Source organism: Rousettus aegyptiacus, unplaced genomic scaffold, assembly GCF_014176215.1.
Source record: "Rousettus aegyptiacus isolate mRouAeg1 unplaced genomic scaffold, mRouAeg1.p scaffold_m13_p_2, whole genome shotgun sequence".
In the NCBI taxonomy this organism is placed as follows: domain Eukaryota; kingdom Metazoa; phylum Chordata; class Mammalia; order Chiroptera; family Pteropodidae; genus Rousettus; species Rousettus aegyptiacus.
In genome coordinates this window covers 92,405,601-92,421,889 of record NW_023416295.1, presented here as the reverse complement: position 1 = coordinate 92,421,889, position 16,289 = coordinate 92,405,601, and positions in this window count along the sequence as shown.

The following is a 16,289-nucleotide window of genomic DNA, read 5'->3' as shown; positions in this document are numbered from 1 at the left end:
CTCCAGGAACTCTTTCTGAGTTAATCTAATGAACAACTTCCGGGTCACAGGCTGGTGGCCCTGCTCCATGGGAGGAATGTCCTTATATGCAGTCCCTGTAGATGTGTGAGTCTCCCCCAGACCCCTTAAGCAGGGATGGAATTTACCACTCTTTCTATTTTAATAAAGACTAGTCAAAGCCTTGAGCATTTATTTCCCCTAGAAAAATAATTACATGTCAAATAGTACACCCGTTGAACAAATGACTAAGAAAAAACCCAGCCAAGTAGGCTTTGGTAGGCTGATTCTGTGGTATGTGAGCTCAACACAGAAGACCTTGGAAGGTCATCACTAGGTGGTAATGCACATGGGTGCCCCCAAAGCAGGGAATTCTAGGACTCTAGAATGTTAACTATGGGAAGTCATGCTTCCCATGAGCCTCAGTTTCTCTATTTGTAACAGAGTCAGATACAATGATTCCTGAGGCCCTGCTCTGCTCTTGATCTCGATAAAGACCCTTAGGGCTCTAAACCCTTCTCTTTGACAACCGAGAAAACTGAGGCAGCAAGTCGCGACTTCTCTATAAAGTGAGGATGTTAATGGCACGTACTCCTCACCTCCCCATGCACATTGGATTGGAGTTGTGCAGTTGAAGAGATACCCAGGCTGTGATGGCCTCAACAGGGCTAGCATACACATTACGAACTTGAAAAGTGCACTCATGAGACTGCCACTGGTGATGTGACTGGCCAAGTTTGCAGAGAATGACCCCACGCACCTGGCCCATGACCAAAGGAGCTTCTTCCCTCTCCCCCTGGCTCAGTCAGTGGCTGCTTCTGTCCACACTCAACGCACCAACAGTCCTTTAGCACCACTGTGAGGGCAGATCCTAAATTTAAATTCGCAGCTTAACCACTTCCACACCATTATGTGGCCTGGCCACCAGCAAGTCTGTTCCGGCCTCTAGGAAGTTCTCCTAAGGTATCTCCTTGCTTCACTTCAAGTTTACACAGCAGCCAGAGGGACCTTTTTGATTCAGAATCCAGATGATGTCACTCTCTTGCCTGGAGAGTCAACAGCTCCCTGTGCACCCAGAATAACTTTTACACCTTGGCTTCTGCTTCCCTGTCAAACCACCAAATTCTTTTTTACTTGAGTCTGGAAGCCTGTTTTGTGTGTTTTTTAAATAGCTCTTTATCAAGGTGTAACTAACATACAATAAACTGGAAATATTTAAAGTGTACATTTTGATATATTTCAACATATATATGCACCTGTGAAATGTACCTATTATCAAAATAAGTAACTTATCCCTTACCCTCAAAAACTTTTTTGTGCCTGATGCCCATTGGAACCCCTCCCTCATGCCCTTTTCTGTCCCCAGGGAAACACTAGTCTATAAAGATTAGTTTACATTTTTTAGTGTGCATTTTATATAAATGGAATCATGCAGTATATATTTTCAGTCTGACTTTGTTCATTCAGCATAATTATTTTAGATTCATCCAAGTTGTTGCATTTACCAATAATTTATTTCTTTTTATTGTCAAGTAGTATTCCAATATGTGGATAGACTACTATTTATTTATCCATTCATCAGTTGATGGATATTTGGTCATTTCCACTTTTTGGCTATTATGAATTATACTGCTATGTACATTTGTGTACAAGTTTTCATGTATACATATATTTTCATTTCTCTTGGGGCAATACCTAGGGGTGGAATGGAATGGCTGGATCATATGGTAGGTGTATGTTTAACCTATAAGAAATGCTGAATTATTTTCCAACATGGTTATACCATTTCACATTCTCACTTACAAACTATGTAACTTTCAGTTCCTCCTCATTCTCACAGGCACTTCATATGGTCGGTCGTTTTAATTTTGGCCATTCCAGGAGGTGGGTAGTTATATGACATTTAGGTTTTAATTTGCATTCCTCTAATATGTAATGATACTGAGCATCATCCCTTTAAACAGAGTCTTTTGCAGAGCAAAAGTTTTTTTTTTAATTAACTACTTAAATTTTTTTTGGTGTCATTGGTTAACAAAATCCAATAAGTTTCAACTGTACACTTTCACAATAAGGCTTATATATACTTACCCTGTGTGTTCACCTCCCTTAGTTAGATTTCTTTCTGTTACCACATATTTGACTCCTTTACCCAGTCTACCTGCCCCCTCCCCACATCCCTTAACCTCAGGTAATCACTAGTCTATTGTTCATGTCCATGAGTTTCTGTTTGTTTGTCCTGTTCGTTTGTTGTTTTTAGGTTTGTATCCCACATGTAAGTGCTATCGTGTGGTTTTCAACTTTTTCTGTCTGGCTTATTTCGCTTAGCATGATTATCTCAAGGTCCATCCATATTGTTGCGAATGGCAGTATTTCATCTCTTCTTACGGCTGAGTAATATTCTATCGTATACATGTACCACTGCTCCTTTAGCCAATCATCTATCGTAAGACACTTCCGATGCTTCCATGTCCTGGCCACCGTGAATAAGGCCGCTATGAACATCAGTGTGCAAATATCTTTTCGGATATGAGTTTTCAAGTCTTTGGGGGTAAATACCCAGTAGAGGGTTTGCTGGGTTATATAGTAGATCAGTTGTTAGTTTTTTGAGGAACCTCCATAGTGTTTTCCATAGTGGCTGTACCAATCTGCAGTCTCACCAGCAGTGTATGAAGGTTCCTTTTTTAAGCACATCCTCTCCGACACTTGTTATTACTTGTCCTGTTGATAACAGCTATTCTACAGGTGCGAGATGGTATCTCATTGTGGTTTTGATTTGCATTTCCCTAATAGCTAGCGATGCTGAGCATCTTTTCATATGTATGTTGGTCATTTATATGTCTCCTTGAGGGAATTGTCTGTTCAGGTCCTCTGCCTATTTTTTGATTGAATAATTGTTGTAGTCCCATTCATTTATTTTTGCTTTTACTTCCCTTGCCTTTGAGGTCAAATTCATAAAATCCTCTTTAAGTCCAAGGTCCTTGAGCTTAGTTCCTATGTTTTCTTTTATGCATTTTACTGTTTCAGGTCTTATTCAGGTCCTGAATCCATTTTGAGTTAATTTTGTTGTGTGATGATAGACAACAGTCTAGTTTCATTCTTTTGCAGGTGGCTTTCCAGTTTTCCCAGCACCATTTATTGAAGAGTCTTTCCTTTCTCCACTATATGTTTTTGGCATTTTTGTCAAAAACTATTTGCCTATATAAATATGACTTTACTTCCGAACTCTCAATTCTATTCCACTGGTCCATGTGTCTGTTTTGCTGCCAATACCATGCCATTTTGATTATTGTCACTTTGTAGTATAATTTGAATTTGGTCCGAGTGATGACTCCAGACTCTTTCTGTTTCCTCAGGATGGATTGATGATTTGGGGTCTTTTTTGCTTCCATACAAATCTGATGATTTTTGTTCTATTTCTTTAAAAAATGCTGATGGGATTTTGATGAGGTTTGCATTAAATCTATATAATGCTTTAGGTAATATGGCAATTTTAACTATGTTGATTCTTCCAATCCAAGAACATGAAATATCTTTCCATTTCTTTGTATCTTTTGATTTCTTTTAATAGGATCTAATAGTTTTCATTATATAAGTCCTTCACATGTTTTGTTATATTTATTCCTAGGTATTTTGTTGTTTTTTGTTGCAATTACAACAGGAATTATTTTTTCCACTTCTTTTTCTGACAATTCATTATTAGAGGATAGGAATGCTTGGATTTTTGAACATTGATTTTGTATCCAGAAACTTTACTGTATTTGCTTGTTGTTTCTAGTAGTGTTCTTGTGGAGTCTTTAGGGTTTCCTATAGAGAGAATCATGTCATCCACAAATAGTGACAGTGTGACTTCTTCATTTCCTATTTGGATGCCTTTTATATCTTTCTCTTGTCTAATTACACTCGATAGGACCTCCAATGTTATACTGAATAACAGTGGCAATAGTGGACAGCCTTGCCTTGTTCCTGATCTTAGAGAGAAGGTTTTTAGTTTTTCACCATTAAGTATAATGTTGACTGAGGGTTTGTCATATGTGGTCTCTATTATGTTAAGGCACTTTCCTTCTCTACAATTTTGTTAATTGTTTTGACCATAAATGGATGCTGTATCTTGTTGAAGGCTTTTTCTTCATCTATTGATATAATTATATGATTCTTATTTTTAATTTGTTTATGTGGTGTATCACATTAATCGATTTGCATACGTTGAACCCTCCCTGTGCCCTTGGGATGAAGCCCACTTGATTGTGATGTATAATCTTTTTAATATGTTGCTGTATTTGGTTCACTAGTATCTTATTTAAGATTTTTGCATTTGTGTTCATGAGAGATATTGGTCTGTAGTTTTCTTTTTTTGTGTTATCTTTACCATGTTTTGGTATCAGGATGATATTAGCCTCATAAAATGAGTTCAGAAGTATTGCCTCCTCTTCAATTTTTGGGAAGAGTTTGAGGAGAATAGGTATTCAATCTTCTTTGAATGTTTGGTAGAATTCACTGGTGATGCTGTCTGGTCCTGGATTTTTACTTTTTAGTAGATTTTTGATGAATGTTTCAATATGCATACTGCTGACCTGTCTATGTAGATTTTCCAGTTCTTCTTGATTCAGTCTACGAAGTTTGTATTTTTCTAAGTACTGGTCCATTTCTTCTAGGTTATTAAATTTGCTGTTATATACTTTTCCATAGTATTCTTGTATGAACCTTTGTGTTTCTGCGATGTCAGTCGTAATTTTCCTTCTTTCATTCCTGATTTTGTTTATTTGTTTCCTTTCTCTTTTTTCTTTAGTGGGTCTAGCTAGGGGGTGTCAATTTTATTAACCTTCTCAAAGAATCAGCTCTTTGTTACATTTATTTTTTCTATTTTTTTTGTTTTCAATTTCATTTATTTCTGCTCTAATTTTGATGATTTCTTTCCTTCTGCTGACTTTAGACCTCATTTGTTCTTCCTCTTCTAGTCTTTTAAGAAGAAGCATTAGGTTGTTTATTTGGACTTATTCTTGGTTTTGGAGATAGGCCTGTAATGATATAAACTTTCCTCTTATCACCGCTTTTACCATGTCCCAAACAATTTGACATGTTGTACTATCATTAGTATTCATTTCTACGTACCTCTTGATCTCTCTTTTTATTTCTTTTCTGATCCAGTTATTCTTCAGTAGCATGTTGTTTAATCTCCATGTATTTGTGGTTCTTCCTGCTTTCTTTTTGTAGTTGATCTCTAGCTTCAAAGCATTATGATCAAAGAATGTGGTTGGTATGATTTCAACCCTCTTATATTTGCTGAGGTTACCTCTGTGTCCCAGTATGTGGTCAATTCTTGAGACTGTTTCATGTGCACTAGAGAAGAATGTATAACCAGCTATTTGGGGAGGGAAGGCTCTGTATATGTCAATTATGCCCAGTTGGTCTAATGTGTTATTGAAGGATGTTATTTCCTTATTGATTTCTGTTTGGATGATCTGTTATATCCGACAGTGGGGTATTTAGTTCCCCTACTATGATAGTGTTTTGGTTTGTTTCTCCCTTTAGTTCTGTTAGTAATTGCTTTATATATTTCGGGTATCCATGACTGGGACCATAGATATTAATATGTGTTATGTCTTCTTGGTGTATGATTCTCATTATCATTATGAAGTATCCCTCCATAGCTTTCTTTACCTTTTTTTATTTTGAAGTCTATTTCATCCGATATTGGTACCACTACTCTTACCTTTCTCTGAATGCTTTTAACTTGAAATATCATTTTCCACCCTTTCACTTTGAGTCTATATTTGTATTTGGAGCTGAGATGTGTCTTTTGGAGGTAGCATATGGTTGGGTTTTGTTTTTGTTCCATTCTGCAACTCTGTGCCTCTTTATCGGTGAGTTCAGTCCATTTACGTTTAGGGTGTTTATTGAAATATGAAGTCCTCTTATAACCATTTTCTCTTTTGCTTTCTGATAGCTCGGTGTTTCTATTGCTTCCTTGTCTTTGTGTTTCTGTTTTCTTTATTTTGGTTGGCTTTTGTGGATTTTGCCTGGTTCTTCTTGTTTTATGTTATATACTTCAGTTCTGAATCTTCTCTGTGTGGTTACAATTACGAATATGAAAAGGATAATTTTTCTCTGCGTGTGCCTTATCTCCATTCCCTTTTGCAAATTTGGATCTTTGATTCCCCCATTTTCAGTCATTGTTATCTCAATTTGTATGCTTAACATTCATTACTATCTTGCTATAGCAATTCTCTTCTTGTTATTTAAGATTATAATGACCTGTTCTTAGTAAGTGTGCACTCCTCTGCCTCTATCTGCCTGCTAGTCTTCTTACTCATAGTTATGCATTTTTTTCTGTCATTTTTTTTTTAGGTGAGCTGACCCCTTTCAGTATTTCCTGCAGTGTAGGCCTCATTGTGGAGAATTCCCTCAATTTTTGTATGTCCGGAAAGGTCTTTATTTCTACTTCATATCTAAAAGCGAGCTTAGCTGGATACATTATTCTAGGCTGGTAGTTTCTTTCACTTAATAGGTTAAATATGTGATTCCATTCCTTTTTTGCCTAAAAGTTTTGCACTGAGAAGACCTAGAAAAATCTAATGGGGTTTCCCTTATAAGTTACCATTTTCTTCTCCATGGCTGCCCTGAGAATTCTGTCTTTGTCATTGATTTTTGATCATTTTAATGCAATGTGTTTTGGAGAAGGCCTTTTTGAGTTGAGATAATTTGGTGTTCTGTTGACTTCTTAAATTCCAAGTTCCAGCTCAATCCTTAGATTTGAGACATTTTCATCAACCATTTGTCTGAGATGCTTTCTAGTCCCTTCTCTTTTTCCTCACCTTTGATAATGCCCATTATTCTTATGTTTCCTCTCCTGATGGTATCCGCTAGTTCTTGAATTTCTCTTTCATTATTTTTCATTCTTTGGTTTCTCTCTTCTTCCTTCTGATTTATTTTTAGATTTCTGTCTTCGATATCACTGATCCTTTCCTCCATTTGGTCAACTCTATATCCCAAGCTTGCTATTTCATTTTTCAACTCTTGCAGTGTGTTCTTCATCTCCAGAAGTTCTATTTGGTTTTTTTTTTTGAGGGTTTCGATCTCCTTGCTCTGCTCATCTAGGTGTTTTTACAATTTCTGAAATTGTTGATATAACTCATTTCAGAACCCACTGAGTTTTTTCAGAAGTACCATCCTGAATTCTCTGTCATTTAAATTGCATATTTCTATGTCTGTAAGCTTATTTTCTGGAGAATTTTCTCTTTCTTTCTGAGCTGTCTTGTCCCCTGGGTTGTTCATGGTGTTTAGTGAATGAACTATTTCTCCACCTGGGCATTAATGGAAATATATTTCGCTTTTTTTCCAGAAAGAAGAATTATTATATAAAGGTCTCTGTTTAGCTTACTGCAAAGATGATGCTTTTTAAAAATTGCCAGTAGGTGGCATCTAAGCTTCTTGGATCTCTGCTTTATGTAAAGCCTTAAAAATGCCTTTTTATTCTCTGATAACTATTCAATCAGGCTCGCTACCCTCAGTTTCAGTCCTTGTCAGTGTTAGCAACAGTTTCGGTAGCATTTGCTCAGATTTTCCTGGGGCTCCGTGGTGTTTGGTCTCAGAGGATATGGTGAGAGGGGCCATCTGGGTTGGGGGTTTGAGGTGGCAGCTCAGCCTCGGTTTTGCAACTGCTGCCAGTAAAAATCAACTGTTGTTTTTCTACCAGCCCACTTCTCTGCCATCTGCCCTGATGACTGGGTCCTGCCTACAGCTGTGTGGAGCTCACAGCACTCCCAGGACCTGGTCTGTTCAGTTAACTTGCTTCATGAACTTGTGGCACCTTTTCCCCTCCCCTCCTCCTACAGGTAGCTCCAGTTGCTGCCAGAGGCAGCTTCTTTATTTCTCCCAGTTCACTGCCACTGCCGGACACCCGACGACCTGTGGTAGCTCTTATGCACAGAAACCAGGCTCAGATGTGCTGGTGTACAGTTTGAGTGTTTTTTGCTGAGTTTTAGATATTCAGTTTATTGTTGTTTCAAGAGGTGAGAATTGGGAATGTCTCTCCATGTTTCCAAGGATCCAGAAAGTATTCTTAATATGTGATTTAAGCAAAGAGGCTCATTTAGTGAATGGAACTGAGAGAATTGTGTATTCATATGGAAAATGAAGTTGGATCCCTACCACATTTTCAAACTTATTCCAGACTAATTAAAAAAATACATTTGAAAGGGAACATTTAATACGCTAAAAGAGGTTTTATAAGGAACTACTATCTTTCCAAACTTTATTTTTTTATTTAAAATGTTTTTATATGTTTCAATTACATACATACAATATTCTGTTAGTTTCAAGTGTACAATACAGTGATTAGACATTTACATAACTTGTGAAGTTATAACCCCAATAAATCTAGTACCCTTCTGACACTGTACAATTATTAAAATATTGCTATATTCCCCATGCTATATTATACATCTCCACGGTGTCTCGTAACTATCAGTTTGTACCTCTTAATCCCCTCTCCTTTCACTTCACCTCCAATCCAGCAACCATCAAAATGTTCTCTGTATATATGAGCTTGTTTCTGTTTTGTTTGTTTGTTTATCCTGTTCTCTAGATTCCATATATAACTGAAATCATATGGCATTAGTCTTTCTCTGTATCACTTACCCCACTCAGCACAATACCCTCTAGGTCCATTCATGTTGTTACAGATAGCAAGAATTCATTCTTCTCTATGGTTGAGTTATAGTCCATTGTATATATATACCACCTCTTTTTCATTCATTCATCCATAACGGACACCCAAGTTGCCTCCATATCTTGACTATTGGAAATAATGCTGCAATGAACATATGGATGCACATGTTCCTTCAAAGTAATGTTTTGGATTTCTTCAGATAAATACCCAGAGGTGGAATTACGGGGTCTTTGTCTCTTATAGCTTTTGTTTTAAAGTCTGTATTTTCTAGTATAAGTATTGCCACTCCAGCTTTTTTGCTTGTTTTTCCATTTTCACAAAACGTTTTCTATCCCTTTACTTTCACTCTGTGTGCCTTTCAACCTGAAGTGAGTCTTTTGTAGGCAGCATATGGAAAAGTTTTGTTTTCTTATCCATTTAGCCACCCTATGTCTTTTGATTGGAGCATTTAACCCATTTAGATTTAAAGTAATTGTTGGTAGATATGTAGTTATTGACATTTTATTATTTATATTTTTATCTTTTTTTTCTTCTTAAAGAAGTCCCTTTAACATTTCCTGTAATACTGGTTTGATAACGATGAACTCTTTTAGCATTTTCTTGTCTGAAAGTTTTTATCTGTCTTGCGATTCCAAATAGCCTTTCTGGGTAGAGTTATCTTGGTTGTAAGTCCTTGCTTTTCATCACTTTGAATATTTCATGCTAATCCTTTCTGGTCTGGAAAATTTCTGTTGAGAAATCAGCTGACAGTCTTATGGGAGCTCTCTTGTAGGTAACTAACTGCTTGCTGCTTTTAAGATTCTCTCTTTGTCTTTAACCTTTGGCATATAAATTATGATGTGTCTTGGTGTGGGCATCTTTGGGTTCATCTTGTTTGGGCTTGTATGTCTATTTTCTTCACCAAGTTAGGGAAGTTTTCAGTCATTATTTTTTCAAATAGGTTTTCAATTCCCAGCCCTCTTTCTCTTCTCCTTCTGGTACCCCTATAATGCAAATGCTGGTACACTCGATGCTGTCTCAAAGGTCCCTTAAACTATCTTTGTTTTTGTTTGTTTGTTTGTTTATTATTGCTGTTCTGACTGGATGTTTTCTGCTACCTTATCATCCAAATAACTGATTCGATCCTCTGCTTCATCCAATCTACTGTTGAGTCCCTCTAATGCATTCTTCATTTTATTTATTGTACTCTTCATTTGTGACTTTTAAAAATGTTTTCTATCTCTATTTTTATGTTTCCTATCTCTTTGTTTAAGTTATCACTGAGATCATGCACCCTTATCACCAGTGTTTTGAATTCATCTGGTAGACTGCTTGTCTCCATTTTGTTGAGTTCTTTTTTTGGAGCTTTGTTCTATACTTTTATTTGGGACATGTTTCTATGTCTCCCCATTTGTGCTGGGCTTGGGGATGCCTGGAAGAGGTTAAGCTGTGAACCAACGTTGGCTGCCACTAGAGCCAGGCTTGGGGTTGCTTAGCAAGAGATAAGTAACACACTGAGACCAGATGCTGCTGGGTCTTGTTTGGGTTTTGTGAATCTTCAAGAGATTTTAGAGAATCCTGCAGCATAAGCCTAGATAGGCTATTTGTATGGAAAAGCCACTGGAAATGGGTTGGGTAAGCCTGTGAGTTGGATGGGTGGGTGGGGTCTCGGAGAATCACCAGGGCAGAGTGAATGATGTTTGTTATGTTGATGGAGACTCATAAATGGTGGTGGCCTGTGCATGGAGACTGGGTGGGTGAAGGGCTTTTGACCACACTTGTGTCTGGAAGAAAGCTTCCCCTCCAGCCCTCACTCTGAAGCCACACAACTCTATTCCTCCTCATATGTCCCTGGAGCATTTTAAACTCCAGGATCTCAGAGAGAGTGAGTTCTTCAGTCTGTGCATGGGCCCTTTAAGAGAAACACCTGGGACTTCAGCAGCCTTCTGTCTCAGTCACTGTCTTTGCTGGTTTTCAAAGCCAGAAGTTATGGGGACTTCTCTTTCTGACACTGGAGCTCTGGACTTGGGTGCCTGGTGCGGGACCAGGACCCCTTGCTCCTCAGTAGGCACCTCTGCAACCAAGATATTCCTCCTGAATTTTAACTGCCACATGCAGGTGTGGGACCAACCCGATTCACATCTCCTCCATTCCTAGCAGTCTCAAGGTGGCTTCTTCTGATGTCCTTAAATTATACAACTACTCTTCAGCTAGACTTCAGGTGTATCTCAATGATGGTTTATCTGTATTGTAATTTTGACATATTTACGAGAGGAAGCAAGCGCAGTATTTACCTACTCGGCTGTCTTGACCAGAACCTCTGAGAACAATTTCTTAAAAAAGAAACCGAAAGCTAACTAAGGATAAAAAATTGGTACATTTGGGTGATGTCAGAAGCATGGCAGAGTGAGAAATGTCCCCAGAGCTCTCCCCTTGAAACAACAATAAGCTGAGTATCTAAAACAATAAAAAAAAAACACCCAACCTGTACACAAGGACATCTGAGTGAGGGATCTGAGAATAAGAGCTCCTAGAGGTCAGAACTCCAGAGTCAAGTGGTAGACTGGGAGAAACAAAGAAGCTGCCTCTTGCAGCTGAAGCTCCCTGCAGAGGAGGGGGAGGGGAGATGTGGTGGGTTCCCTGAGAGAACTATGAGTTCCATACAGCAACGATGCAAAGGGACCAAGGCAGAAAGCAGAGAAGTGGGGACGACAGAGAAACAACAGTGGATTATTACCAGCTGCGGTTGCAAAATGCAAGGCTGAACCACAGCTCCCATTGGCCAACCTAAGGGCCCCTCACCACATATCTTCCAAGACTGAATACCACAGAGCCCCAGGGGAATCTGAGCAAATGCTACTGAAACTGTTACTAATGCTGACAGGCACTGAGACAGAGGGTAGGTAGCAAGTGTAATTGAATAATTATTAGGAAACATTATTAAGACTTTATATAAAGAAAGTATCCAAGAAGCTTAGATGCCACCTACTAGAAACTAAAAGAAAAAATCCCTTCTTAGCAACAGGCTAAAGAGACTTTAATATAATATATCTACTTTCTGTGTGTGTGTGTGATGGTGGGGCAGGGGAAGCAGGATGCACTTCCATTAATGCCCAGGTGGAGAAATAGTCCATTAAATGCCATGAACAACCAAGATGACAAGGCAGTTCAGAGAAAAAGAGAAAAATCTCCAGAAAATAAGCTTGCAGACATAGAAATATGCGACTTAACTGATAGAGATTTCAGGATGGTACTTCTGAAAAGATTCAGTGAATTCCAAAATAATTCATATCAAAAATTTCAGGAATTGAAAAAACAACTAGATGAACAGAATGAGTTCTTTAGGAAAAAGATTGAAACCTCAAAAAGAACCAAATAGAATTTTTGTGATGAAGAACACACTGACAGAGTTGAAAAATGAAATAACAAGCTTGGGAAATAGAGATGACTAAATGGAGAAAAGGATCAGTAATTTTGAAGACAGAAATCTAAAAATAAATCAGAAGGAAGAAGAGAGAAACCAAAGAATGAAAAATAATGAAAGAGAAATACAGGAACTAGTTGATACTAATGGGAGAAGAAACATAAGAATAAGGGGCATTCTTGAAGGAAAGGAAAGGAACAGGGATTAGAAAGCAAATAATTGACAAGAATGTTCAAATATAGGAATGAGCTGGAGCTTAGAATCCAAGAAATCAACAGAACACCCAATTATCTCAACCCTAAAAGGCCTTCTCCAAAAGACATTGTATTAAAGTGATCAAAAATCAATGACAAAGAAAGACTTCTCAGGGCAGCCAGGGAAAAGAAGATGGTAACCTATAAAGGAAAACCCATTAAATTATTGTTAGACTTCTCAGCAAAAACCTTACATGCAAGAAAGGAGTGGAATCAAATACTCAAACTATTAAGTAAAAGGACCTACCAGTCTAGAATAATGTATCCAGCTAAGCTCTCCTTAGATATGAAGGAGAAATAAAGACATTTCCAGATATACAAAAATTGAGGGAATTCTCCACCACAAGGCCTGCATTACAGGAAATGCTGAAAGGCGTCAGCTCACCTAAAACAAAATGACAAAAAACAAAAACAAAAACAGTAAAGTGACTATCAGGAAAATAGAAGCAGATAGGGCAACCCTTACTAAGAACAGGGCAGTAATAAGCTTAAACGATAAGAGATTTGCTATAGCAAGATAGTAATGAACATTCAGCATACCTAGAGACAAATTGAGATAACAATGACTGATAAAAGGAGGAGTCAAAAATTCAAAAGGGAATAGTGATAAGGCACAAGAAGAAGAAAATGAATATATATATTCTATATATTCATAATGATAACCACAATCCAAAGATTCAGAACCAAGTAATAAAGCATGAAACAAGAAGGACAAAGGGAAAACCCATAAAAGTCAAACAAAATACAAAAACCAGACACACAAAGACAAGGAAGCAATGGAAATACTGAGCTACGAGAAAGCAAAACATAAAATGGTTATAGGAAAACTTCATTTCAATAATCACCAATGGACTGAACTCACCAATAAAAAGGCACAGAGTTGCAGAATGGATCAAAAAACAAAACCCAAATATATACTGCCTCCAGGAGACACATCTCAGCTCCAAAGACAAATATAGACTCAAAGTGAAAGGGTGAAAATGATATTTCAAGCAAATGGTATTCAGAGAAAAAAGAAAATAGTGGTACTAACATCAGACAAAATAGACTTCAAAATAAAAAAGGTAAAGAAAGACACTGAGGGACACTTCATAATGATAACGGGAAGTGTACATCAAGAAGACATAACACTTATTAATAATTATGCTCTCAATCAGGGAGCCCCAAAACATATAAAGCAATTACTGGCAGAACTATCGAGAGACACAGACCAAAATGCTATCACAGTAGGAGACCTAAATAACCCACTGTCAGATATGGACAGATCATTCAAACAGAAATCAATAAGGAAATAACATCCTTAATGACACATTAGACCAACTGGATATAATTGATATTTACCAAGTCTTCCATCCCAAAACAGCTGCTTATGTATGCATTCTTCTCTAGCACGCATAGAACATTCTCAAAGATTAATCACATACTAGGGCACAGAAATAGCCTCAACGAATATAAGAGGGTGAATTTATACCAAACATATACTCTGGTCATAATGCTTCGAAGCTGGAGATCAACTGCAAAAAATAAAAAAGCAGGAAGAACCACAAATACATGGAGATTAAACAACATGCTACTGAAGAATGACTGGGTCAGAGAAGATATAAAAAGAGAGATCAATGAATGATAATAATACACATATCAAAACTTCCAAGAAATGGAAAAAGTAGTAATAAGAGGAATGAACCCAAATAAACAACCTAACGCTTCATCTTAAAAAACTAGAAAAGGAAGAACAAATGAAGTCTAAAGTTAGCAGAAGGAAAGAAATAATCAAGATTAGAACATAAATATATGAAATTGAAAACAAAACAAAAAATAAATGCAACACAGAGCTAGTTATTTAGGAAGGTTAAAAAAGTTGACAAACCACTGGCGAGATTCAACTAAAGAAAAAAGAGAAAGCACACAAATATACAAAATCAGAGATGAAAGAAGAGAAATGACAACAGACACCACAGAAATACAAAGAATCATACAAGAATACTATGAAAAAGTATATAACTTAGAAAAAATAGACAAATACTTAGAAAGAAAAGGCCTTCCTAGACTGAATCAAGAAGAACTGGAAAATCTAACTAGACCGGTCAGCAGTATGGAAATTGAAACAATCATCAAAAACCTACCAAAATGTAAAAGTCCAGGACCAGAGGGCTTCACCAGTAAATTCTACCAAACATTCAAAGGTTTAATGCCTATTCTCAAATTCTTCTAAAGAAGTGTAAGAGGAGGCAATACTTTCTAACTCATTTTATGAGGCCAATATTATTCTGATACCAAAATCTGGTAAAAATAACACAGAAAAAGAAAACTACAGACCAATATCTCTATGAACATAGATGTAAAAATCCTAAATAAGGTACTAATGAACCAAATACAGCAACATATTAAGGTTATACACCATGATCAAGTGTATAATCTCAGGGGCACAAGGATGCTTCAACATACGCAAAGCGATTAATGTGATACCACATAAACGAATTAAAAATAAGAATCATATGAGCATATCAATAGATGCAGAAAAAGCCTTCAACAAGATACAGCATCCATTTATGGTCAAAACAATTAACAAAATTGTAGAGAAGGAAAGTACCTTAACATAATAGAGACCACATATGACAAACCCTCAGTCAACATTATACTTAATGGTGAAAAACTAAAAACCTTCTCTCTAAGATCAGGAACAAGGCAAGGCTGTCCACTATTGCCACTGTTATTCAGTATAACATTGGAGGTCCTATCGAGTGTAATTAGACAAGAGAAAGATATAAAAGGCATCCAAATAGGAAATGAAGAAGTCACACTGTCACTATTTGTGGATGACATGATTCTCTCTATAGGAAACCCTAAAGACTCCACAAGAACACTACTAGAAACAACAAGCAAATACAGTAAAGTTTCTGGATACAAAATCAATGTTCAAAAATCCAAGCATTCCTATCCTCTAATAATGAATTGTCAGAAAAAGAAGTGGAAAAAATAATTCCTGTTGTAATTGCAACAAAAAACAACAAAATACCTAGGAATAAATATAACAAAACATGTGAAGGACTTATATAATGAAAACTATTAGATCCTATTAAAAGAAATCAAAAGATACAAAGAAATGGAAAGATATTTCATGTTCTTGGATTGGAAGAATCAACATAGTTAAAATTGCCATATTACCTAAAGCATTATATAGATTTAATGCAAACCTCATCAAAATCCCATCAGCATTTTTTAAAGAAATAGAACAAAAATCATCAGATTTGTATGGAAGCAAAAAAGACCCCAACTCATCAATCCATCCTGAGGAAACAGAAAGAGTCTGGAGTCATCACTCGGACCAAATTCAAATTATACTACAAAGTGACAATAATCAAAATGGCATGGTATTGGCAGCAAAACAGACACATGGACCAGTGGAATAGAATTGAGAGTTCGGAAGTAAAGTCATATTTATATAGGCAAATAGTTTTTGACAAAAATGCCAAAAACATATAGTGGAGAAAGGAAAGACTCTTCAATAAATGGTGCTGGGAAAACTGGAAAGCCACCTGCAAAAGAATGAAACTAGACTGTTGTCTATCATCACACAACAAAATTAACTCAAAATGGATTCAGGACCTGAATAAGACCTGAAACAATAAAATGCATAAAAGAAAACATAGGAACTAAGCTCAAGGACCTTGGACTTAAAGAGGATTTTATGAATTTGACCTCAAAGGCAAGGGAAGTAAAAGCAAAAATAAATGAATGGGACTACAACAATTATTCAATCAAAAAATAGGCAGAGGACCTGAACAGACAATTCCCTCAAGGAGACATATAAATGACCAACATACATATGAAAAGATGCTCAGCATCGCTAGCTATTAGGGAAATGCAAATCAAAACCACAATGAGATACCATCTCGCACCTGTAGAATAGCTGTTATCAACAGGACAAGTAATAACAAGTGTCGGAGAGGATGTGCTTAAAAAAGGA